This window comes from Cavia porcellus, unplaced genomic scaffold, assembly GCF_034190915.1.
Source record: "Cavia porcellus strain 051 isolate PalLab524CR breed Dunkin Hartley unplaced genomic scaffold, mCavPor4.1 scaffold_1, whole genome shotgun sequence".
Lineage (NCBI taxonomy): Eukaryota > Metazoa > Chordata > Mammalia > Rodentia > Caviidae > Cavia > Cavia porcellus.
This window is the reverse complement of record NW_026947484.1, coordinates 32731912-32759488: the sequence shown is the minus strand read 5'-3', so window position 1 is coordinate 32759488 and position 27577 is coordinate 32731912. Positions and strand designations below refer to the sequence as shown.

Genomic DNA, 27577 nt, shown 5'->3' with positions numbered 1-27577 from the left:
CCATTTGGAGTTCTACATGCTTCATTAATCCTAATGTCAGTTTCCATTCTCATGTTTGGGAAATTTTCAGCTATTACTTCTGTAAATAGCCTCTTGATATCATTTATGTTGTCACCTTTTTCAATTATACTTATCAATCTTACATTATTTTCTTTGCATCATCTTGCAGCTGTTGAATGGTTATTTTCTGATTCCTTTTTATTTTTAAAAGATCATTCCTTTCCTGTTCACTAGCTGCAATCTTGTCTTTGAGTTCTGAAATTCTATCTTCCCTTTCATTCAGGTGATTTTGCCAATTTTCAATGGAATTTTTGATTTCCTATATATCTCTTTGAGTCTTTTTCATGTATTCTCTTTGTTCCTTATATTGTTCATTTAGGGTTTCCATCTTTTTTGTTTTGTTCCTCTAATTTTTTAACTATGTCTTCTTTAACAATTTTTTGGAGAGTTACCCGGGGATTGAACTCATGACCTCATGCTTGCCAGGCATGCAGAAACTTTTTAATAAGAAGTGGTCCCAGTTATTGATTCTGGGAAGTATTTCCCGTGCGGTTTGAGTTCTGTTCATGAATTCTCTACCTACTGCTATGTCTTCAAGGTTTCTACCCAATTTGTCTTCCAATAGATTTAGTGTTTCTGTTTTAATATTCAGATCTTTAACCCATTTAGATTTTAATTTAGTACATGGTGATAGACATGGGTCTAGCTTTAGTTTTTGGCAAATGGAGAGCCAGTTTTTCCAGCACCATTTATTAAAGAGACTGTCGTTCTTCCAGTGAACGTGCTTGGCTCCTTTATCAAAGATAAGGTGGTTGAGTGTGTTTGTAGTTGTGGTTGTATTTTCTAATCTAGTCCATTGATCTTCGGCTCTGTTTTGATTCCAATACCATGTTGATTTTACTACTGTTGCTTTGTAGTATAATTTCAAGTCAGGGATTGTGATGCCTCCTGCCTTGCCTTTGCTGCTTAGAATTGCCTTTGCTATTCTAGGTCTCTTCTGGTTCCAGATGAATTTTAGGAGTGATTTCTCTAGATCTATAAGTTATGTTGACAGTATTTTTATTGGGATTGCGTTGAATCTGTATAATAGTTTTGGGAGAATGGCCATTTTCACAATGTTTGTTCTTCCTATCCATGAGCAAGGGATGTTTTTCCATTTTCTGAGATCATCTTCAATTTCTTTTTTCAGTGTATTATAATTTTCCTTGTATAGGTCTTTCACTTCTTTCGTAAGAGTAATTCCTAAATATTTCATTTTTTTGCTTGCTAATGTGAAGAGTGTGGTTTCTCTTATTTCTCTCTCTGTGATTTTGTTGTTCGTGTATAGGAATGCTATTGATTTCTGAGTATTGATTTTGTACCCAGCTACATTACTGAATTTATTTATTATATCTAAGAGTCTTTCAATGGAGCTTAGGGGGTCTTCTATGTAGAGTATCATGTCATCTGCAAATAATGACAATTTAATTTCTTCTTTTCCTATCTTTACCCCTTTTATTTCTCTCTCTTGCCTAATTGCTCTGGCTAGTACTTCCAGTACTATATTAAATAGGAGAGGTGATAAAGAACATCCTTGTCTTGTGCCTGGTTTTAAAGTAAAGGCTTTCAATTTTTGGCCATTTAGTATGGTACTGGCTGTTGGTTTGTCGTAGACAGCCTTTATTATATTGAGGTAAAGACCATATATTCCAATTTTCTGTAAAGTTCTTATCATGAATGAATGTTGGACCTTATCGAAGGCTTTTTCTGCATCTATGGAAATGATCATGTGATTCTTACTTTTGGCTTTATTAACATGGTGGATTACATTTATTGATTTACGTATGTTGAACCATCCCTGCATGCCTGGGATGAATCCCACTTGGTCATGGTGTATAATCTTCTTTCTCTTTGCATCTGTTTTATGTATTCTGTTTGTTTCTTATATTGCTCATCCAGGGATTCTATCTTTTTGTTTAGTTCTTCTAATTTTTTAACTGCCTCTTCTTTAGCTATGTTTAGCATCTGCTTCATTTCTTTTATCAATTCTTCTTTCATCTGAGAGAATATTTCTAGTTTGGATTCCTTTAAAGCTTCCAAATACTTGCTTCTTTATTTCAGTTACCATTATTTTAGGTATTTCAGTCATGTGGCATGTGTTTTCTTCTATGCACATGGCTCCTGGGCTTTTTTGGGATGGGCTGGATGTTTGAGATTGCATTTTGGACTTTCATTTTGTCATTTTCCTGTATTTGGAAGCTTCAAGTGTTGTTCTAGGTGTGGGAGAGAGATCCACCAGCCTGGAATGGGGTACCCTTCGATGGCCCCATTCACTGGACCCAGCAGGGAACTATGGCCTGCTCCTCAGGCCAGGAAGAGTGTCTCCTCAGGCTAGGCAGAGCTCCCAGCCACTGCTGTTACTCTCACCCTTCCGGCCTGGTCTCTGGTCCAGTGGGGAGTCATCTGGTCCCCCAAGTCAGGGAGAAATTTCCCACAAGCTGGGCGGAGCTCCCAGCCGCAGCTGCTACAGTCTCTGAACTGGCCTGGTCCCTGGGTCCAGTGGGGAACCGGCCTGGATCCCCAGGTCAGGGCAAAAGTTCCCGCAGGCTGGGTGGAGCTCCCAGCTGCCGCTCCCACAGTCTCTGATCTGGACTGGTCCCCTAAATTTTATTTTGAAAGTAGTAAAAATGCAACAGCACAAGACAGAACAAATCCAATTGAGACAATGCAGTGAAATTGGTACAGGATTTCACAGTAGGATACTGAGATAGTAGTAATAGGTACTATGGTATATCTCTTTAACTTCACAATAGTTGTCCAGTCAATTAGGTATAGCAAAATCAAACCAAAAATAGAACATTATAAAACCAATTGAGAATACTGAATGGAGCAAAAGAAACATAACAAAACAGTGAAAACAACCTTTGCCTTCAAACAGAAGATAGAAGGAAATCCCCCATATTTGCTATACTGTATATGGTCATCCTCCCAAAAGATGCTGAGACATCTATCCCCAGTAGCTATGGAGGGAGGGGGAAGGGTGCTTGATTTTCAGTCTCAGGGCAGTAGGCTCACAGGTAATGGTTCTCTTCCTGGCCTGCGCTATGTGCTTACCAAGAGGGTGGGTGAGTAAGCTGCCTGAGTCCCACCATGGCCGGTTCTCGGGAGTTCTCACTTATATGATTTCTTTACAACTCAAAATATGAAATATCAAAAAATTTTACAAGGCTCTGAGTTGTATTATTTTTAATAAAAATTTAATATGTGCTACTTTATTAATATGCCTTTCCTTATCCGATAATACTCCTTTTATATTTCTGTTGACCTATGAATAATCTCTTTCCATTTCAATCTGCTGTTTTACCTATATTTAAAGAGATCTTTCCAAAACACAAAAACATTTATATATATACATATATATATATATATATATGTATATATATATGTTCATTCAAAAAATCTTCTCCAAAAGCATGTTCTTCTTACCTATCTTCAAGCTATCTTCTCCATTTTTCATTTATTCAGAATCTTTTCATACTCCCCCCGGTAGTTCCCTTTCTTTGCATGTATTACCCTTGAAAGAGTACACCTGGGTTCCTCCATAACAGGGTAGGTATATTCTACTTGGTTCCCCCACTGTCCTCCAGGTGGCTATGAGGCTTTCCTTTCGATTAGAAGCCTAATTGACATAAATTTTTGTAATCTAGAATCCTAAGGCATGTGAGAAAGACACTGAACTGATGAAAAATTCTGTCTATCTATATTTTCCCTACTGTGACAAATGAAGCTGCTGTGTTAGAAGCTAAATTTCTGGACCAGAAAGCTAATAGTTTGTTCTTATTAGGCCAGTCATTCATGTTAAATACAAGTGTTTTGCAAAGTCTCCTTGACGCTGCTGCCAGGCCTGTGGGTCTCAGGAGCCTGCCACTTGACCTGCTCTGCTCTCAGAGGTTTCCCATGGACTCTTCTAATAATTGCTGATTTACACTGGATAAATGGAACCCAAGTGGGTTCCATAGAAACAGGCCCTTCTGTGGTGGCTTTGTAATGTGACAACCGACTAGGCTAAACTCAGTCTCCAGAATTCTGTTTCCAGTATGATTCCAGTTACACCAGGTAACAAGAGGCCGACTTTTGTGAGATTTAAAGGGCAAAAACAAAGCAGCAGCAATTTTTAACAGATTTTAAAACAGCATAAACTTTGCACCTTACCTATGGCTCACCTATTGGTTTGCAGCAGTTCCAGCTTCTGAAGATGCTCCTTCAGCTTCTTCAGCTTCTAAGCCAGCTGTGTGTTTAATTCCATAGATAAGAGAATTCATTTTTCCTGAAGGAAACCCATACTGTCAAGATCAGAGTCAGCAAGAATTGACACAGATTTTGGTCTCATCCTTTAGGGTTTCAGGTAATGCTTTAGGTTCTAGCTTGTCCTTACTCACCTACCTTTTACATTGACATTCTCTTCCTAACTGCCTGACCTGTGAACTCCAAGCTGTAATATCAGATGTGAAAGTAACAGCTTTACAGAGACTGTTGACCAAGTAAAGTCAAATCCTTGAAACAAACTGTTTTCTCTGTATATAATTGTAAACACATGAAATAAATCTCTCAAAATATCTATCTTCGTATTTACTGTCTCTATGTACATTTCCTAGTGGTCTTGCTTCTTTAATAAACACTGCATATGATCCATAACCACTTTGATTGCTCACAAAGTATCTTCAATTTAAATCTATATTTATGTTGTTGTTTTTTAGCAGAAAACTTTCATTTCAACACTAAGTGACTTCTTTATGTTGAATATACACTTTATTCAACAGGAATTTCCTTGCTTTTCTAGTATATAATATTATCTTCCTCTATCATTTAATAAGTAATGATCGAGTCATGAAGGATTTAGCTGATACGACTTTTTCCAGCTGCTTGCTGGGAGGGAAAAGCTAGCCAACTGAAGCCTAATTTCGTTTGTTCCATCCTTATACAAATATGACTCTATTAATTCTAGCTCTTTGTTGGAAATGCATGCTAGTAATAAAAAAGTAGGTCACTTGTTCCACTTTCAGCCAGGACCAAAAGTACAAACTAGACAAGATATATGAAACAACTTTTTAGACATCACATGACAAATAGCTAAGAGCATGATTCCCTGAGAAAAGAAAATAATGAGGAGAGTTTTATAACCCTCCCCACTTTGAGCTTTCTCTTTCCAAAAACAATCTGGACAAGTAATATAGATACAAAAGGTATCCCAAGTATTATATGATAGCCTTGCTAAGTTGAGAGACAAAGATTAATGTTTGAATAATATGAGGTGGCTAGAATGTGTGAGATAAAGCACTAGGAAAGAAGGAGCTTTGCCAATAAAGAGCTCTGGAAATACGCATTATGTCTCCTTCAGTATTTGTATACAAGCATCATGTAAATAGAATGAGATTCAAATAAATGGGCCTACAAGTTGAGAATTACTCATAACTTACACCAGGTTAGACAATGTTGGAGTTGTAACAAGATTTAATAGCATAATTTATTCACACTAGTTGCATTCAGTAGAGAGCCCATAAATTTTGTGCCTCAGCAATAGAGCTAAGTTAATCGTTGGATAAGTGTACTATAGCTTTGTCCTAAAACCTTAAAAACAAGACCTCAAAATGATCAAATTGATCAAGAAGAAATATATCAGCCTATAGATACAGCCTAGTGGCATAAATGCCTGCCTTGCAAGTGCAAGGTCCTAAGTTCAATTCCCAGTATGAAGAAGAAGAAGAAGAAGAAGAAGAAGAAGAAGAAGAAGAAGAAGAAGAAGAAGAAGAAGAAGAAGAAGAAGAAGAAGAAGAAGAAGGAGAAGAAGAAGAAGAAGAAGATGGAGAAAAGAAGAAACTTATCTCTTTTAACAAAGTGGAATTTTGCTAAAGAAGGAAGTAATAAAATGTAGATTGTTGGGGCTGGGGATTTAGCTCAGCGGCATAAGCGCCTGCCTTGCAAGCAGACAGTCGTGGGTTCAATCCCCGGTACCGATAAAAAGGAAAAAGTAAAAAAAAAATGTAGATTGTTATGGTTTGTGTTTGGGTGGCCCCCACAAGCTTCATGCAATTGTGGACATGGCTGAATCCAGCATTCGTGATTCATTCATTGTCTAGCACTGGGATTGGTGGTATGAGTGCTATACTCATCCAGGGGCAGAGCAAACGTACAGTTTAAGAGCAGGAAGAAGGTGTCTTTTTCTCCTGTGCATGGTTTGCTCTTACTGTTTTGTAGGGGCTATGAATGGTGGTCCTTCCATGCCACCCTGCCTTGGAGCCAGCTGAGTATGGACTGAAACCTCCAAAACTGTAAGAAATAAACCTTCCTTTCCATGATTTTGAACATCAGGTGTTTTGTATCAACAATAAAAGAAAAGTAACTAAGATATACACACTCAAATAAATGTAGCTAAGGTTCAGTTAAAAATGACCAGACAAGCCAGGTGTGGTGGCACACTCCTATAATCCCAGCACTTGGAAGGCTGTAGCAGAAGGATTGTTGCAAGTTCAAGATCAGCTTGGGTTACAAAATGAGCTCAAGGTCAGCCTGATCTGCATAGTAAGACCCTGTCTCAAAAAGTAAAGAAAAGAAAAAAGACTAGACATTAGAGGACATAGGTTAGTCATAGAGCACATGCTTGGCATGGACAAAGCTTTGGCTCAATACCTAACACAAAAGTAAATGATTAGGCATGTAAAGAAGCAGGAAAATGTAATACAGAACTAGAGGAAAAAATCACACACCTGTTATGTAGATGATTGGATTAGCAACCAGACTTTAATCAGCTATTATAACTATATCTAAGGATGCAAAGTAAAACACAAACATGGTGAGTAGACTAATGGAAGACATGAAAACCACTAAAAAAGGGAAGGTCTAAATACAAAAAATACAATTTCTGAAATTATAAATTCACTGGATGAGTTTTGAAAGGTTAAATGGAATAGGAGAAAATATCATTCAGTTTACATATGAATAGAATTTACATAAAGTTAGCATAATAACAAGAGCATACAAATACTGAATGAGCTATAGGAAAGCTTCAAGTAGACTAGACTACAACTGGAGTCTCCTAAAAAAAGGGAGAAAAATTATTTAAATAAATAATGGCCCAAAACCTTTCAACATTTTATCTTATTAGTGAATATTGGTTATACAGAAACGAGCTTCATTTTGGCAGATTCACAGGTACACATAAAACTTTTCAAATTTGATAAAACTATAAGACCATATATCCAATAAATTCAACAAAATTCAAGTATGATAATCACACCAATGCACATAATTGACATGATGAAAAGTGCAAGGAAAAAATATTAAAAACAACAAAAGCTGGAGATCTAGCTCAGTGACATAAGCACCTGCCTGTCAAGTGAGAGGCTGTCAACTCAATCCCCAGTACCAAAAACAAACAAACAAGCAAAGAAAAGAAAAACACCCTAAAGATAGAATGACAAGGGAATTTTCATCAAAAAAACCCTAAAGACAGAGGGCAATGTAATGGCACCTTTAATGTTCTGAAAGAAAATAGTACAGGATTCCATATCTAACAAATATATGATTTAAAATAGAAGAAAAAGTAACGCATTTTCATAATAACAAAAAGTGAAAGATCTCACAGATTTTACTTCAAAAAATGTAAAAGGAGGTGCTTCATACTGAAAAAGAATAATGCCAAGTGGAAGATATGATATACAGAAAATAATGAAGAGGGTCGGAAATGGAAAATACGTGAGTAGCTATAAAAGACAGTTTCTGTGGTTAAGCTGGTTTTTGCTTGTTTTTAAAATAACACATTGCTTATTGTATAAAGAAAAGTAAAATGCATGGTAATAGAAAAAATGTCAAACAAATAAATTGTATTATTTTAAAGTAAACTATGGTAAGTTATAGGTATACATTGTAAAACTGGGAACCATTTGTAAGAAGAATTATAAGTCAATGACAATATTAAAATAGAATGCTTAAAATTATCAGCTACTCTGGCCCTTAATCAAGGCCAGCAGCTTCCTGATGCTGTTGGTTTCAAGCAGGAGCCTAAAGAAATGTCTTTCTATGGTCTGTTGGGTATTTCATAACTTGGGCAGTGAAATGGTCAATTCATTAGAAAGAAACAGCTTGAAGCAACCACTGCCCTCACAGTGAGTGGCTGTGAGTGTGGCAGGCTCCGGTGGCCCAGGATGGGAGCCACCAACATTTACTGGGACCTGCACCATGCTGAGACCTGGAGTGCTGGGAAACCAAGTAATCCCTCCCCCATTGCCTGTTTTGCTTTGTTGAACTTCGGTATACATGAAAGTATGGACAGCTATTTTGAAGAGAATGAGAGACTCTATGACAGCCAATGGTGACTTCCCTGTTGTCTGGTTTTGAACATCCTAAAATGCTTTCCTCGTTTTGTTCAGATCAGTTTTATACTATGGTGTTTTGTATGAAATCTCTGTATGTGAAGACATGGACCACTATTTGGAAGAAAACAAGAGAAAATATGATAGATAGTGAAGATCTTAGGTTGTCTAGCTTTGAAATTTATATCTCTTACATTGCTTTCTTATGCCCTATTTTGTTCTGATTGTTGAGTTTAATTTTACCCCCTTTAAAATAAAAATTAAAAAACTTCAGCTATCAAAAGAGCATCAAAAAGAAATAAGAAACAAAGAGAACAAATATTACAAATAAAAGTAGGATAGAATTAAATCAATTACACTTTAAATTATTTTAAATGTACATAGTATAAACCTCTCAATTAAAATGCAGAATTCATGTGTCTAGATTTAGAAATCACGCATCAACTGTATGCTTTCTGAAAAAAAAATAAAGACAAAAAGAGCAAAAAGAAAAATATAGGACTCTGCTTTTGTTATGGCAAAGTAGCTCCTACTTACATCTTTCTCAAATAACTATAAATTTTATACAAATGAAAAAACACTATCTAAAAATCTCCAGAGAATATCCAAAAACCAGGTAGAAACAACAAAGGAATCAAACTTTGAATGAAGAGAACAGCACTGAAGAGGTTTCTGACTCTTAAAAGAGTTGTCATACATTTTCAGAGTCCCAAATCTTCTACAATGAATGGCTCACTATGGCCAAAGTTCAATCCAACTTTAATATGAAGAAAAAAGGAAGATGATACCCACACACAAAAGACAACCTCAGTAGGACCCAGATGTTCAAACCACCAGACATATATTTTAAAGCAGAAATCTTCATTTTGCAGAGCTGTCTCTGAGTTTGTCACCTGTGTCTCCAACTGTCCTTCCTGTATATGTGATAGATGAGCTATAACCACTTGATCCTGTAGAGGAAATTATTCCAGGTGAATTCTGTGTGACCATTTTTGGTGGAACAGAAGTCTCTTCTCTTTTTTTGGATATCCAGGAAGATGTCAGAGTGGTAAGCAGCAGAGAAAGAGATTCTCTGAGATTTGGTGTCCAGACACTAGAATATAGCAATGCAAGGGAGAGAAGAAAGAGGGAAGTGGATCTTAGACCCAGGAAGGATCTGAAGTGAGAATTGAAGCCCACAGGGAGAGCAAAAAGAGAAGCTTCAAAAAGGAAGAAAGAAGTGGCAGGTGGCACCCTCTCCTTGAGTCAGGATTCACTGTGTGGGATGAGCAAATATGTGAACACATAGTGGCTGCTGGCAACCTCAGGGGCCTGTACAGAGAGATGCAACAATGCAACTGAGGAGTGGATGTCATGGATGGTGCTGGCTGGTAACTGGAGTGCATTTGGCTAACCCATGGGAGAGGGCCATTGGTTGGAAGCCATCCTAAAGAAGAGCCAATTGAGCTCAGCTCAGAACAGTTGCTGGCTTCATCTAGCTGCTTCAAGCTGAGTTCAAATCTATATAAGGTATGCTAACTGCTGCTGGCTGAACAGGTCTGGGTTCAGCCTTATGGCCAGAAACAACCCCGAACTTCAGGGGATATAAAGGCGCAGGATCACTGAGATTATCCACTACCTCCCTGTAAATCCATTGTTGGCTTTCTGGGATAAATCAAAATGGATCTGGACTCTGTCTGCACATGTTGTCTACTAGTGACAGCAGAAAGAAACCTTGACATGAACATTTTTCTGTCTCTTTCTCATTTGGGGGAGTAGAGTGTCTTTTTTTCCTTCATCATTTGATCTTATTTTTATTAGTGTTTCCCACAGTTTTTGTGATCCTCCCTTGTCTACCAGTCTTGCTTTTTAATCTCTTCCTCTTCTATTTCTCTATTTTTCCCCCTAACTTCTTTTAAATTTTCTCTCCTCAGGGTAAAATTATCATATTGAGGGCTTATTTACTGTATACAATTTTCTGGTTTGCTTTAGATTTCGTTATATAACCACAAATGTGGTTCACATGGTTAAAGATGGCAAATTAATGGTTACCTCAATTTGTCATTTTCTCACCTGCATTTGATGCTATTGTTATTGCTGACTGTACCACTTTAACCAAAGTGACATAACTGTTCTAATTAGGTGTTCTTCCTGGTATACCAAGACTGAGATTGCCTAAGAGTCATAAAAAATATAGTGGGCCAGTGTTAAACAACCGGGGGATAGATCAAGTAGGCAGCAACTTCTCATCCCCAATAAATTGAACAGGTAGGATCTTGCAATAGACTCAAAGCCAAAAGCCAACTACATCTGTAAGACACCTCTGAGAAGTAGTCATTTTCTAAGCATTCTAACTTTGAGCAATACAGCCACTCACATTGGCAATTTAAAAGCATTAACCCAGTAACTAAATGAAAGAAAGAAAGTGAGGAGACACTTAAACAAGATGGAACCCTAGATATCCAATTCACCAAGGGCAAAACCAGGGGACAGTGATATGGGACAATCCAAAAGCCATGCATCTGACCTCTCTGAAGTAGTAAAAAAAAAACCCAAATAAACAAGGCTCTAGAAAAATATCAAATCAGAAATATTTCCTTGAGCCTGAGGACTGGCTTAAGTGAAAGCAATGGCCAAGATCGCAGTGTGGGGTAGTTGTGTGAGTGCCTTTGACAGTGCCTAGGTGACTTTTCCAGGTAGCAATAATTTCCACTTCACAGAAGCTCAGGTTTGAGATCTGTCGCAGAATCATGCCACCTCACATGACAAACCAGGGTTTAAGCTTGGGCAGCAGACTCACCTTGATGTCAGTTGCAAGCAACTTGGTTGAATATTTATTTGTTCTATCTCCAGGTAATAATTCTACAGTTCAGCAATCAAAATGATGGCGTGGCCTGCTGGCCCATGGTTGTCATCCCAGCATCCTGAAGGCCAGCCTGAGGCCACACAGTGAGTTTGAGGACTGCCTGAGCTACATGGTGAGATCTTGTCTCAAAAAGACAGAAAACTAAATCAAGCACAAAAATCCCAGACAATAAAAGTGGCAGAGAGAAGGATAGGTCAGAATTTACCTGAGCCTGAGTCAGCACACTTCAGACAAACTGAAACTGACAAAGAAAGAAACCGAGCCTCCTATATATGCCTGTAAGGAAGGAACAAAAAATATGAGAAGAGGAAGCAACAAGAAAGGGTCCCCAGTCCCCAGTCCCCAGTCCTGAGAATATTGATCCAGGACAAGTAAAGGCAAAGGAAAATGAGGACAGCAAACATACAATATCAGACACGGCACCAATAGACATAAAGTGATATCTTCAGGACCTCATAGACGAGTTCAAAAGTGAAGTTTTTAACCAAGTAAGGCAAGATATAAATAGAATAATTAAAGACATGCTAAGCACCTCCCAAGAAAAAACAAATGGAAGAATGGAAGAACAAAAAAGGGGGAGAATTGTTTGATGGAGAAAATAGAAAAAACATAGAATACATGAAGCAGGTTCAAAGAGATTACTAGGAAATTAAAAACTCCAGTGAAAGCTGGTAAAACTGCTTGAAAGAAACTAGGGATAGATTATCTGAACTGGAGGACAGGTTTGCAATGTGGGAACATGAAAGGAAAAATTTCTTAAAAATAACAAGGAAACAAGCAGTAACAATACAAAGGCTAGATGCTGACAAGAGGATCTGTAATTTAAGAATAAAGAATGTGAATGAAGAAGCAGGGGTACAAACAAAGGAACTGCAAAGGCTATTCACAGAAATAATTAAGGAAAACTTCCCAAACATAGGAAAAGGAAAAGACACCCAGATGTATGAGGCATACAGAACTCCAGCCACCTAAAACCAAAACAGAACTACACCCAGGCATATAATAATCAAGATCCCAGAAATCCAATATAAGGATAGAATATTAAAAGCTGTCAGAGACAAGAAACAGATCACTTCAAGGGAAAATCCATCAGAATTACGGCAGACTTCTCGGCACAAACCTTCAAATCGAGAAGAGCATGGAGCGAAATAATCCAAGCCTTGAAAAAAAATAACCTCCAGCTCAGATTGATATATCCTGCACAATTGTCCCTTGAAATTAATGGAGAAACAAGGAGCTTCCATGATAAAGAGGAACTGGGAGAATTCGCAACCACCAATCCAATTCTACAGAGAATACTACAGAACATTCTAAAGAGAGAGAAAAGCACCAGGATTTCAGGAACAGTGACAGACAGGCCCCAATGAATGGAGCAAAAAGTGAAATAAAGAAGACAAACAGACAACTAATGACAGAAAAAGAGCATAACAGAAATGAGGCAGAGAAGGTTGGATATAATTTCTAATATAGATGGCCTAGACAAACTAACTTAAGGGAAAAAAGAGAATCACAGGCAGAGTGGATCAAGAAGTAGGGTCCACCGAGATGCTCTTTTTTTTTTTTTTTTTGTCTTTTTCCTTTTTTTTTTTTTTTTTTTATCAGTACCAGGGATCGAACTCACGACTGCCTGCTTGCAAGGCAGGAGCTTGTGTCGCTGAGCTAAATCCCCAGCCCCCCACTGAGATGCTCTTTATAGGAAATATAATTAACCTGAAGAAGGATATATAGACTAAAATCAAATATGAGAAAACAGAACTCTATGTAATAGGGAACCAAAGAGTAATAGGGACAACTGGACCAGTATTTATGGATAGGTTGGAAAGACAGGCTTTAATAGGTAAAGAAATACAACTAGAGATCAAGTCCAGGAATGAGAAAATTCAGAAACACTTAGGTAAATAGCAGATTGCCCCCCCCCAAAATAAAACCGAGAGTGTTGAGGAGACCTAAAAATAAACAGTACATCCTGGGGGAATGAAAGGGGGAGGAATAGTCTTAAAAAGACAGCAGAAGATATTGTTAATAGTGTATCAGGAATTAAAACCCTTATTGCTCGCACCACTCTGCTTGGATGGAACTTGTCCATCCCAGTTTGTATACAAGCACTGGATCTGAGGGCACAACCAGCTGTCCCAAAGATATCAGGATATAGCACAGTGGTCATCTTTAATTTCCTATTAACTTAATCTGGATCCCTGTATGACTTACACTGTTGTATCATGACTGGTCTTAGTTAAATCTGATTTCTTTGATTGCTGATAATTATTGACAGATTTTATTCAGAATGGTTAGGTTGATGGTATCAAGTTGGAGAGTATAGACAATATACTGAAAATGACAATGATTCACTATGATACCCATTCTGATATGATTACTATCTGTTTTCATAGCTCTATACAATCTACAAAGTTGTATTTCTATTAATTCTGTCATGTACTGATATATTCAATTATATTTTATCTGATGATATAGCCAATTCTGTTGATGATAACAAGAGACAGCACAGTGACCATGGTAGAATTCCTTAAACAGCAGTTTTATATGTCTTTTTAGTTTTACGTGTCTGTAGGAATATGTTTTGGTCTGTCCTGCTTTGTTCTGTTTCTCCTCTAATATAGAAAGGATACAAATACTTAAGATTCATGCTTGGATAAAAGCTATAAACAGTATATGAGAACTGGTCTTATGACACATGATGAAATGAACAAATACTTTGAAGGAAAAAATGGGGCACTGCAGTACCCAGTGCTGATTCTGGAGTGTCGTGATGTGAAATCCGGCAATACTATTAATCTTTGTTCAGAATGATTTTAATCTGCTATGCTTTGTTTGGTCTCATCATAAATGAAAATATGGATAAATGCATACATGTCTAAGTGTATAGGATTGATAGCCATATTACTTAGTTTTAGTTGTATAGTTGAACAGATCTGTTTGCCATCTCCCTTGTGGAATTCCCATTTATATGTTCCACTTTTATATATTGAACAATTATTTGTGGAGGGACAATATATGTACATCAACTAGTGATTTATTACTGTTTATTTCTTTGCTTTGAAAGTATGTACTATTTCTGGCTGTTTTCTGTTTTGTTTTGTCTTTCTTTAAATAAAGTTTAAAAAAGAAAATAAATAAATATTTTCTCATATAACTTCAGAGACTGTGACCACAATGAAAAACATATTTAGAGACTATTGAGCAGATACAGATTTTTAAAAAAAAGCACACAGGAAAATGATGGAAACCATGAATGTCCAACATAGGAAAGAAATGCAATCCATAAAATAGATTAAAGCAGATATCCAGGAAATTAAAATTCTATTGAAAGTATCCAAAACAGAATAAACAAATATAAGGGTAGAATCTCAGATGTAGAAGACAGGCCTGGGATTAGCAATCATGAAAAAAAGATTTTGTAAAAATAACAAAGGATCACAAGAAATCAATTCAGCATCCACAAGATTATGCAAAGAAGAATGACATAAGATTGACTTGTGTCAAGGATAAAGCAGGATATAGCACAAATGATATAAAAACCTATTCATGAAAAAAAGAAATGCAGTGCACATCACAGCAACTTAACTGATCCCCACGCCACCATGCTCCAGCTGCCACCTACGGTGCCTCCAGACCACCAGCAAGACCTGTTGTCATGGGACGGGGAGTGACTGGGAGCCCACCAGCTGCCCCCACCCCTGCCCCCACCCCTGCCCCCACCACCTCTGCCGACCCGGAGGGAAGGTGGCATAAAGTCTGCTGCCACTGCCATGTTCCAGCCACCACCACCTGGAGGGGAGGTGATGCAAAGTAATACAGTGCAGGTCACCAACACTTGACTGATCTGGAGGGGAGGGGCCGACATATGCTATCCCTGTCTGCAACTCACTAGCACACTGCAGTGGGTCATCTAGCCAGTGCACTTCAAAAGAATAGTAACCAACAATGAAAGAAACTAGGGCCTCCAGGAAAAAGCAAAAAATATGGGAAGAGGAAGCAACAACAAAAAGTCCCCAGATTCCCAGTAACCCAGTGATAGTAGTATTCTTTGTTCAGAGTGATATTAGTCTGCTTGAGTTTATTCAATCTCAACATAATTGAAGATATGGATAATTGCATGTATGTTTAAGTATATAGGATTGATAACATTGACCTGAGAACATTGACCCAGGACAGGTAAACACAAAGGAGAATGAGAACAGCAAACATGCTATATCAGACACAGTGCCAGTGGACATAAAGAGATATATTTGGGACCTCATAGACGAGTTCAAAAGTGAAATATTTAGCCAAATGAAGCAAGAAATAAGAAAATTAATAAAAGAGATACTAAGCAGCCCTCAAGCAGACACAGATGGAAGAAGGGAGGAACTCAAAGGAGAGAACCATTTGATGAAGAATATTAAAAAATAGAATACATGAAGCAGATTCAAAGAGATCACCAGGAAATTAAAAACTCTATGGAAATATGGCAAATCAGCTTGAAAGAAACTATGGATAGATTATCCAAACTGGAGGACAATTTTGCAATGTGGGAGTATGAAAGGGAAAACTCTTTTAAAATAACAAGGAAACAAGCAGTAACAATACAAAGGCTAGAAGATGACAAAAGAATCTATAACTTGAGAATAAAGACTGTGAATGAAAAAGCTGGGGTACAAAGGAACTACAAAGGTTATTCACATAAATAATTAAGGAAAACTTCCCAAACATAGGAAAAGGAAATGATATTCAGATGTATGAGGCATACAGAACTCCAGCCATCAACAACCAAAACAGAGCTACACTCAGGCATATAATGATCAAGATCCCAGAAATTCAATATAAGAACAGAATATTAAAAGCTGTTAGAGACAAGAAACAGATAACCTACAGAGGAAGGCCCATCAGAATAATGGCAGACTTCTTGACACAAACCATCAAGTCAAGAAGTGCCTGGAGCGAAATATTCCAAGCCCTGAAAGAAAATAACCTCCAGCCCAGATTGATATACCCTGCTAAACTGTCTCTAGAAATTAATGGATAAACAAGATGCTTCCAAGACAAAGAGGAACTTGGGAAATTTGCAACCACCAATCCTACTCTACAGAGAATATTACAGGACATTCCAGAGACAGAGAAAAGTACTAGGATTCCAGGAACAGTGGCAGAGAGGCCTCAATGAATGGAGCAGAAAGCAGAATGAAGAAGATAAGCAGACAACAGATGGCAAAAACAGCATAACAGAAATGAGGCAGAGAAGATTTTATTCAAAACTGATATGATTGATAGTATCAAGTCTGAGAGTATAGGCAACTACACTGAAGATGACAAGACTCTACAATACACATTCTGGTTTGATAACTGCCGGTTTTTGAAGTTCTATACTATATACAAAGTTGTGTTTTTATTAATACTGTTATGTCTATTATATTCAATTTACTATGTCCGATGATATAGCCAATTCTATTGGAGATAGCAAGAGACAACACGGGAAGCATGGTAGAACTCTTTGTACAATGTCTTATATGTTTATTTCATTTCATGTGTTTATAGAAATATGTTTTGTTTTGTCTTGCTTTGTTTTGTTTGTCCCTCTAATATAGAAAGGATAGAAATACATGTTAAGACTCATGCACGTGTAGAATCTGTAAACAGTTTATGGGAACAGATCTTATGACACATGATGAAATGAACAGATACTTTGAAGAAAAAGAGACACTAGGGGCTGGGGACTTAGCTCAGTGGCATAAGCACCTGCCTTGCAAGCAGGCAGTCGTGAGTTCAATCCCCAGTACCGATAAAAAGGAAAAAGACCAAAAAAAAAAAAAAAAAAAAAAAAAAAAAAAGAAAGAAAGAAAGAAAGAAAGAAAAGAAAAAGAGACACTAAAATACCCAGTGCTGATCCTGGAGTGTCATAATGTGAAACCCAGTAACCCAGTAATAGTAGTATTCTTTGTTCAGAGTGATATTAGTCTGCTTGAGTTTATTCAATCTCAACATAATTGAAGATATGGATAATTGCATGTATGTTTAAGTATATAGGATTGATAACCTTATTTCTAAGTTTTTGTTGGATAGTTGAACAGAACTGGTTGCAATCTCACTGTTTGAATCCCCACTTTATATGCTCCACTTTAGTATCTTGAATAACTATTTGTAAGAAGACAATCTGCAATCATCAAATAGTGATTTCTTACTGTTTATTTTTTCTTTGAAATTTTGTATTATTTCTACCCATTTTCTGCTTTGTTTAGCCTTTCTTTAAATTAAATTTTAAAAAATTCACTACAGTACCCAGTGCTGATCACAGTGTCATGATGTGAAATCCAGCAATACTATTATTCTTTGCTTAGAATGATTTTAACCTGCTTTAGCTTGTTTAATCTAAACATAAATGAAGATATGGATAACTGCATGTAAGTTTAAGTGTATAGGATTGACAACCATGTTACTAAGTTTTTGTTGGACAGTTGAACAGAACTGTTTGCAATCTTGCTGTTTGAATTCCCACTTTACATATTCCACTCTTGTACCTTGAACAACTATTTGTAAAATGACAATATGTAAATATCAACTAGTGATTTCTTACTGTTTATTTTTTCTCTGAAGGTATATATTATTTCTACCTATTTTCTCTTTTGTTTAGACTTCTTTAAATAAAATTTTTAAAAAATAAAAAATCTATTCATAGACAGTATGGCAGAAAACTTCCCTGGCTAGCAAGTACAATATGATATACAGATAAGCAAGACATATAGAACTTCAATTAGCCATGATAAAAATAATCTACCCCAAGGCATTAGGGCTTAGAAATTTAACAGAAAAATAGAATTCCAAAAACAGATATTAAAAGCTGTTAGGGAAAAGAAACAAATCACCAAAAAGGGAAGCCTATCAGAATTAGTTAAAGATAGTTTGAAGTACAGTATTTCAAGCACTAAAAGAAAACAACCTGCAACCCGGATGTTGTACCGTGAAAAACTATCTTTAAAAATTGATGGATAAACAAGATACTTCCATAAAAAAGAACACTTGAGGAAATTCATGAACACCAAACCAGCAATTCAAAATATCTGGAAGGATATGCTATAAAGAGATGATAAGGACAACAGCTCCATGAACCTCGACACAATGAATCCACAAGGCAAGGAAAGCAATTAAAAAGAGGAGTCAAACATAGGAAAATAACATGACAAGTATAAGTCGATAAAAAAACAAGTTATAACCATTAATGGTTTCAATTCACCAATCAAAGGAAACAGACTGACAGAATGAATAAAGAAGCCAGAACCGATAATATGTTGCATACAAGAAACACATTTAATTGAAAAAGAAATTTATAAACTGAAAGCCAAATGTTGGAAAAAATACTCCATGCAACAGAAAAATGAAAAAATTAGAGACAGCTGTTTTATGTGCAGAAAAATTGGATTTCAAGCCAAGACTGATTTATTTTTTTTTATTTAAAGAGAAAAAAAAACAAAACAGTAATTCAGAATTTCAAAAAAATAAACAGTAAGAAATCACTAGTTAATAGATTACATATTGTCATCTTAGAAACAGTTGTCCAAATTGCAAAATTAAAGCATACAAAGTGGACATTCATACAGTGAGATTGCAGACAGTTCTGTTCAATGATCAAACAAAAACTCAGTAATACAGTTTTCTATCCTACACACTTAAATATATATGCAGTTATATCCTTTAGACCACTTTCTATTCCTCTCTTTTTTACAATAACAATTACACATTGGGGTTTTATTACTCTGACAGTTCTTATTACTTTTTTTGGAGAGAATAAAACCAAATGTGACAAAATAAAACAGAGTCAGTTAGAACAGAAGGATGGGCATAATACATTATGTAAAAACAAAATACCAGGTGATTGTTACCATAGTGCCTCTTGGTATCTCAAAAAGAGCTGCCTATATCATCAGGTATAATAGAATTGAACAAAACAGGACAAAACAAAACCAATAAAACCTAAACATTGGAGACCTTACAGGACTTCAAAAGAAGATAATAGTCAAGCCATAATGGGCATCATAGTAAATCTTATTGCCTTCAAAGTGGTTGCCTATATCCTCAAACCTGATACTCTCAAAACAGAACAGAGCAGAATCAGTCAAAACAAGATGGTGAGAGCAATACAGAGGTTCAAATCAGGTTAATAGGAAAACAAAAAGTTACTATAATATATCCCGCTATTTTTTAATTTATTTTTCCCTTAATGAAAAAAATTAAAAATGAATTAATTTTTTAAAAAAGAAAAAAAGGGGAGATTGAGATAAAAGAGGACATAATAACAAAACAACACATGTCAGAACAGAGTAATTTAAGCAACACAGTGTTTCATCACCAGATAACCTGGCACAATAGTAGTTACCATAGCATCTCTTTCCTTGAAATATTTGAGTATAACTTCATTTACTATAGCATCAAACATATCAGGACAGTCATACTGTTTCACAAACCATTCAAGAGAATGAAAGTATTACAGGGTATTTAGAACCAGCTAACAGAAAACGAACAATGGTTTCTATATTATCTCTTTGCCTATAAAAATTTTGTTTATACTAACACATATTAAAATCCAATAAGATACAACATGATAAAACCAATGGAGACAGAAGAACAATAGCTTGATGGGACTTCAAAACAAGATGATATTAAATCAGCACTAGCTATGATGATGTTCTGTTTTCTTCAAAATAGCTGCTCATACTATCACAGACAATAAAATCAAACAATCCAGAATAAAACCATTCCAATTAATGAGTGAAAACATTATATGGCTTCAAAACAATATAATGAGTAATCATGATTACCACATACTTTTATGTATTCTTATCGTTTCTTACACTGGGGAAACTATTCAGGATTTATACATGTGAGTTTGATTTATTTCACTTGTGAGTATGGTCTCAAGCTGTGCCCATTTATTTATAAATATCTCAATGTGATCATTCTTTATAGATGAATAGTACTCCCTTGTATAAAAATACCACAATTTTTTTATCCATCCTCAGTTGACAGACACTTAGGTTGTTTCCAAGATCTGGCTATTACAAATTGTGCTGCTATAAACAAGGGTGCACGTATATCACTGTGGTATGATGCTTTCTGTTCTTCTGGGAATATGCCTAGAAGTGAAATAGCTGGAACAAATGGGACTTCCAATCCCAGACTTTTGAGAAATCTCCAGATTGACCTCCACAATGGTTGCACCAGTCTACACTCCCACCAACAGTGCAGGAGAGTTCCTTTTTCCCCACAGCCTCTCCAGCATTTGTTGTTGTTGGTTTTCTTGATCCTGGCCATTCTTTCAAGAGTGAGATGAAATCTCAGTGTGGTTTTAATTTGCATTTCTCTAATGACCAATGATGATGAACATTTTTTCATGTATTTATTTGCCATTTGTATTTCTTCATCTGAGAACTGTGTATTCATCTCAGATGCCCATTTTTGGATTGGATCTTTGAATTTTGAGGTTCTGATTTTTAAAATTGTTTATATGTTTCAGACAGAAGTCCTTTGTCTGAGGGACAGTTCACTAAGACTTTCCCAGTTTGTGGGTTTTCTTTTCACTATGCTGGAGATTTCTTTTGATGTGCAGAAACTTTTTAATAAGAGGGGATCCCAGTTATTGATTCTGGGAAGTATTTTCCATGTGGTTTGAGTCCTGTTCATGAATTCTTTACCTACTCCTATCTCTTCAAGGTTTTTACCCAATTTGTCTTCCAATAGATTTAGTGTTTCTATTTTAATATTCAGATCTTTGATCCATTTAGATTTTATTTTAGTACACGGTGATAGGCATGGTTCTAGTTTTAGTTTTTGACAAATGGAGAGCCAGTTTTTCCAATACCAGTTATTAAAGAGACTGTCGTTCTTCCAGTGAACATGTTTGGCTCCTTTATCAAAGATAAGGTGGTTGAGTGTGTTTGTACTTGTGGTTGTATCTTCTAATCTATTCCACTGATCTTCGGCTCTGTTTTGATTCCAGTACCATGTTGATTTTACTACAGTTGCTTTGTAGTATAACTTCAAGTCAGGGATTGTGATGCCTCCTGCCTTGCCTTTGCTGCTTAGAACTGCCTTTGCTATTCTAGGTTTCATTTTTTTGGTTGCTAGTGTGAAGAGTGTAGCTTCTCTTATTTCTCTGTCATTTTCTTGTTAGTGTAGACAAATGCTATAGATTTTGTATCCAGCTACATTGCTAAATTTATTTATTATATCTAAAAGTCTTTCAATGGAGTTTTGGGGGTTTTCTATGTAGAGTACCATGTCATCTGCAAATAATGATAATTTAACTTCTTCTTTTCCTATCTTTAACCCTTTTATTTCTCTATCTTGTCTAATTGCTCTGGCTAGTATTTCCAGTACTATATTAAATAGGAACAGTGATAAGGGACATCCTTGTCTTGTGCCTGATTTTAAAGTAAAGGCCTTCAATTTTTGGCCATATAGTATGATACTGGCTGTTGGTTTGTCATAGATGGCCTGTACTATCTTGAGGTAAAGACCATCTATTCCAATTTTGTGTAAGGTTCTTATCATAAATGAATGTTGGACCTTATCAAAAGCTTTTTCTGCATCTATAGAAATGATCATGTTTTGGCTTTATTGATGTGGTGGAGTACATTTATTGATTTACATATGTTGAACCATCCCTGCATGCCTGGGATGAATTCCACTTGGTCATGGTGTATAATCTTCTTGATGATTTGCTGCATCCTATTTGCCAGTCTTTTATTGAGGTTTTTTGCATCTGTGTTCATTAGGGAGATTGGTCTGTAGTTCTCTTTTTCAGTTGGGTCCTTCTCAGGTTTTGGTACTAGAGTATTATTTGCTTCCAGGAATGACTTAGGAAAGATTGCTTCCCTTTCAATTTTTTACATCTTCTTGACCTAGCTTTGATACTTCATATGTTTTACATCTTCTTAACCTAGCTTTGGTACTTCATATGCTTTGAGGAATCTATCTATTTCTTCTGTGTTATCAAACTTTTGAGAGTAGAGGTTTTCGAAATAGGTGTTGATGATCTCTATTTCTATAGGGTCTGTAGTGATTTCACCTTTTTCATTCCTTATTGCACGAATTTGAGCTTTTTCTTCCCTTTTTTTAAAATATAGGGTTGGCTAGAGGCTTATCAATTTTATGTATTCTTTCAAAGAACCAACTCTGATTCATTGATTCTTTGGATTGTTTTCTTAGTCTCTATTACATTGAGTTCTGCTCTGATTTTTATAATTTCCTCTCTTCTTTTGGCTTTGGGCTTTACTTGCTCTTCTTTTTCTAGATATTTGAGGTGTAACATCAGGTTATTTATTTGTGTTCATTCTGTTTTCCTGATGTGGGAACTCAGTGCAATAAATTTTTCTTTGAGGACAGCTTTCATTGCATCCCACAGATTCCAGTAAGTTGTATTTGTGTTTTCATTTTCTTGTAGGTATTGTTTAATTTCTTCTTTAATTTCCTCTGTGACCCAATGATTACTCAAGAGTGTGTTATTCAATTTCCATGTGTTTGTGGGATTTTTGCAGTATCTTTTATCATTAATTTCTAATTTCATAATGCTATGATCTGATAACATTCAAGGGATAATTTCAACTCTTTTGCATTTATTTAAATATATTCTGTGAGTCAATATATGATCTATTTCACAGAATGACCCATATACTGCTGAGAACAATGTGTATTCTGTTGTTATTGGGTGGAATACTCTGTATATATCTATCAAGTCCATTTGTTCACAGGTGTGATTCAGTTCTGTTATTTCTTTGCTGATTTTCTGTCTGGTTGATCTGTCCATTGGTGTCAATGGTGTGTTAAGATCTCCTGTGATAATTGTATTACTGCTAATTTGGTTTTTCATTTCTGTTAATACTTGTTTTATATTACTGTGTGCTCTGGAATTTGGTGCTTGATATTTAAGAGAGTTATCTCTTCCTCTTGAAGTTTTCCCCTAACCAGTATGTAGTGACCTTCATCTCTTCTGATCATTATTGGTTTGAAGTTCACATTGTCTGAAAACAGAATAACTACCCCCACTTTTGGGGGAGGTTCCTGTTGCATGAAGTATTGTTTTCTATCCTTTGACTTTCAGTCTGTGAGTATCCTTTTGGGTTAGATGGGTTTCTTGTACACAGCATATGGTTATATTTTGTTTCTTGATCCATTCTGCCAGTCTGTTTTTTTAAATTGGTGCATTGAGACCATTTACATTAATGGTTATAACTGTTATATGTTGGTTTATTGTTGACATGTTATCTTTCTGCTGTTGCATCTTTATCTTTATGTTCTGTTTGTCTGCTTTGTTTAGTGGTTTTTTCCTAAGTATCTAAACTGTCTTTCAGTATTCTTTGCAGGGTTGGCTTGGTGATCATGAAGTTCTTCAGCTGTTCTTTGTCATGGAAGTATCTTATTTCTCCATCTATTTTGAAGGACAAGTTTTTCAGGGTACATCAGTCTGGGTCAGAAGTCATTTTCCTTTAGGATCTGAAATACTTCACTCCATGGTGTTCTTGACCTTATTGTTTGTGTTGACAAATCTGCTGTGATTCTGGTAGGTTTTCCTTTATAGGTGATCTGTCTTTTCTCTCTGACAGTTTTTAATATTCTATTCTTTTGTTGGATTTCTGGGATGGTGATTATTACATGCCTGGGTATTGTTTTATTTTGGCTATGGCTATTTGGAGTTCTATATGCTTCACTGATCCTGATATCAGTTTCCAATCTCATGTTTGGGAAATTTTCAGCTATTACTTCTCTTAATATCCTCTTGACATCCTTATGTTGTCCCCTTCTTTTTCATTTATCCTTATCAACCTTATGTTGTTTTTGTTTGCATCATCTTGCAGCTGTTGAATAGTTATTTCCTGGTTTCTTGTTATTTTTAAAAGATCTTTCCTTTCCTGTTCACTGGCTGCAATCTTGTCTTTGATGTCTGAAATTCTATCTTCACATTCACTGAGGTAATTTTACAACTTTCAATGAAATTTTTGATTTCCGGTATATCTCTTTGCATCTGCTTTATGTATTGTTTGTTTCTTATATTGTTCATCCAGGGATTCTTTTTGTTTAGTTCCTCCAATTTTTTAACTGTCTTCTTTAGAGATGTTCAGCATCTCCTTCATTTCTTTTATCATTTTGTCTTTTACCTAGGAGATTATTTCTAGTTTGAATTCCTTTAAAGCTTCCCAGAGTTGCTTCTTTATTTTGGTTACTATTATTTCACATATTTCAGGCATATGGCATGTATTTTCTTCTATGTACGTGGCTCCTAGGCTTTCTTGGGATGGGCTGGATGTTTGAGATTGCATTTTGTTCTTTCGTTTTGACATTTTCCTATATTTCCATGTTTCAAGTGTTGTTCCAAAGCTTCCCCTGGGTGTGTTGGCAATTGTCTCCTATGTCCTGGGCTCCTGGGACTCCTCTGGTAATATAGCTCCCTCCTTGGGCAGTGAGGCCCCCAGATTAAAAGAAGGTTGCCATGGGGGCTGGGGATTTAGCCCAGTGGCATAAGCGCCTGCCTTGTAAGCAGGCAGTCATGAGTTCGATCCCCGGTACCGATAAAAAGGAAAAAGACAAAAAAAAAAAAAAAAAAAAAAAGAAGGTTGCCAGGCTCCTCTCAGGTAGACCTAAAGCCCCTCATGCTACACAGTTCCCCCGCTCTGGCAGCAAAGCTCCCCTGATGGAAAGAAGGCCACCTCATGTGGTCCATGCAGGCTCTAATCCTACTAAGCCCAATCTACTGTGGCCACAAGTCCAGCAGGCCCCCAGCCCCCTAGAGCAAGGATCTCACACTCTCTCAGAGATTGGATGTTGTGTAACTATCCACCTCCTTGGATTGCAAAGCTCCCCAGGCTGATAGAAGGTCCCCCTATGGCCTAGGTAGGCCTCAAACCTCCTCAGCAAGGCTGCTCCCTCCTCCAGGTGGTGGCAGAGGCACTGGTACTCTCCATGCCAAAAGAAGGTCGCAGGCAAGGCTGGAGCAGGTTCCCATGGCTTGGCCCAGCTCCCTCCTCCAGGTGAGGCAGCTGCGGTGTGCCCTCCAGGTGAGGGAAGGTGGTCAGCAAGGCCAGAGCTGGGTCCCATAGCTTAGCCCAGCTCCCTCCTCCAGGCGGGGCAGCTGCAGTGTGCCCTCTGGTTGGGGAAGGCAGTCAGCAAGGCCGGAGTGGGGTCCTGTGGCTTGGCCCAGCTCCCTCCTCCCAAGACTGATTTATATAGATAAAGAAAGTCAACACATCCTGATATAGAAAATGACCCAAAAGGAAGTGATAACAATCAGAGATATATATATGCAACAAATACCAGTGCACCCAACAAATACTGAATACAAATATATATATATATATATATATATATATATATATATATATATATTCAAAAAAAAACAAGCACAAATACAATTTTATTGGGGTATCTCAGTACCCTACTATCACAAATAAACACACCAATAAGACAAAAATATCAACAAAGAAATATCAGAACTGAACCAAACTTTTGAACAAATGGACTTAGCAGATGTCTATAGAGGTTCCACGCCCACAGCAGCAGAATATACATTCTTCTCAACTGTACACAGGAAATAGACCACATATTAGAGCATGCTTAAATAAACTCAAAGGAATTTAAATTATCCCATGCATATTATCATACTATAGTGCAATGAAAATGGAAATCAATAGCAAAAGAAACCACAAAAACTGCATGAACACATGGAAATTAAATAACACTCTCCTGAACAACCAAGGGGTCACAGATGAAATTAAAGAAGTCAGACATCTTCTACAATTAAATGATAATACTGATACAGCATACTGGAACTTATGGGACACAATGAAAGCAGTCTTAAGAGGGAAATTTATAGCAGTGAATTCTCACATTAAGAAAACAAAGTGCACTAAAAGAAACAAAATGTTGAACCTCAAGCTTCAGGTAAAAGAAGAGGAGATCAAGCCCAAAGCTCATACAAAGAAGGAAATTATAAAGATTAAAGCAGAAATTAATGCAATGGAGACTAAGAAAACAACTTAAAAATCAATAAATAGAAGAATTGGTTCTTTGACAGACTAAGTAAAATCAACAAATCCTTAGCCAACTTTATCCAAAAAAAGAAAGAAAATATTCAAATCCATGCAATTAGAAACATAAAGGATGAAATGATAATGGATCCTGCAGAAATCCAGATCATCTATACCTCCTTTGAGAATCTGTATTCTAATAAGATGGAAAATACAAAAGAAATAGACACACATCAATTACCAAAGCTCAATCAAGAAGACATAAAAATCCTAAAAAAGCCAATATTAATCAACAAATTTGAAGATGTAATTAAAAACCTGCCAATGAAGAAAATCCCAGGCTCTGATGGATTCACTGCTGGATTCTATGAGAAATTTAGAGAAGACTTAATGCCATTACTTCTCAAACTCTTTAATAAAATTGAAAGGCAAACAATACTCCCAAATTTATCCCTGGAAGCCAGCATTGCCTTGATACCAAAACTCGCAAAGGACCCAACTAAGAAAGAGAAGTACTACAGGCCAATCTCTCTAATAAATATACATGCAAAATTCCTCAATAAGACACTGTCAAACAATGAAACAAATCATCAAGAAGATTATATACCATGGCCAAGTAGGATTCATCCTAGGGATGCAAGGATGGTTCAACATATGCAAATCAATTAATGCAATACACCATATAACAGAACCAAGTACAAAACTACCCGATCACTTCAATAGATGCAGAAAAAAAGTTTGACAAAGTACAATACCTATTAATGATGAAAAGCTTATAAGAAATTGGAATAAATGTTCTTTACCTTAGTCTGATAAAAGCTATCTATGAACAAAATTTTTTATAGGCAAAGAGATAATATAGAAACCGTTGTTCGTTTTGTATTAGCTGGTTCTAAATACCCTGTAATTCTTTCATTCTCTTGAATGGCTTCACACTGTCTTGATATGTTTGATGCTATAGTATACGAAGTTATACTCAAATAATTCAAGAAAAGAGACACTATGCTGACTACTATTATGTTAGGTTATCTGGTGGTGAAACACAATGATGCTTAAATTGTTTGGTTCTGACCTGTGTTGTTTTGTTACTATGTCCCCTTTTAGCTCAATCTCCCCCTTTTTTAAAAAATTAATTTATTTTTTCTTATTTTTTTAGTTAAGGGAAAACTAAATTTTAAAATAGCGAGATATATTATAGTAACTTTTTGTTTTCCTGTTAACCTGATTTGAACCCCAGTATTGCTCTCCCCATCTTGTTCTGTCTGATTTTACTATATTCTGTTTTGTTTGATAGTATCAAGTTTGAGGGTATAGGCAACCACTTTGAAGGCAATAAGATTTACTATGATGCCCATTATGATTTGACTATTATCTTC

At 36.3% G+C, this 27577-nt stretch overlaps 1 non-coding gene across 1 annotated transcript; it reads left to right on the top strand.

The window, feature by feature from the left end:
* Nucleotides 1-7982: 7982 nt before the first annotated feature.
* On the top strand, nucleotides 7983-8119 carry LOC111757404 (small nucleolar RNA SNORA2/SNORA34 family). The gene has a single exon (XR_002791764.1). It is a non-coding gene; the product is annotated as a small nucleolar RNA SNORA2/SNORA34 family (small nucleolar RNA).
* Nucleotides 8120-27577: the final 19458 nt, after the last annotated feature.